Below are 559 nucleotides of genomic sequence, written 5' to 3'. Positions count from 1 at the left end.
GAGGAGGAAGAGAGAGGAGGAAGAGGAGAGAGAATGAGCAGAGTAAGACGACCAGTTTCACTGCTGCAGTGCGACAGGAACACAACCCTTTGTTTTATATACTAATGTCAGAGCTTTTATTTTGAAAGGAAAGGGAAAAGGTGTACAGTAGCTCGTCGAAAATCAGAAAATGTTAAATATTTAGTTTATTTAGCTGCCAGCTGATAAAGACACAATGTCTGGTTCATGTTGAGTCATTCTGAGGTGCTTTCTTATAGTTTGGTACAGTTTAAGCTACAAAGGCTGATATATAATCTCAATTTGAGGCGTTATCTTTATAGTAATACGGTATAAATAACAGCAGCGTTTGTGTTTACAGTAGCTGCAAGACACAAAGTTAAAGCTGCATATGTGAAATGAAAATCATGTTTATAAATGTCATTTTAAGATCAATATACATACTCTGATACTATACAAAAGGTTTTAAGTTGTGATTTATTTCAGTCGGAGGTTGTTTCCATGCATCCTGGAAGACCTGGATATTTAGAGACTAGTTCTCCTGTCATGGAAACACCTGGAA

The sequence above is a fragment of the Morone saxatilis genome, unplaced genomic scaffold (genome assembly GCF_004916995.1).
Source record: "Morone saxatilis isolate NCDOM2014 unplaced genomic scaffold, NCSU_SB_2.0 Contig5, whole genome shotgun sequence".
Taxonomy (NCBI): Eukaryota; Metazoa; Chordata; class Actinopteri; family Moronidae; genus Morone; species Morone saxatilis.
Note: the sequence above shows the minus strand (reverse complement) of the source record.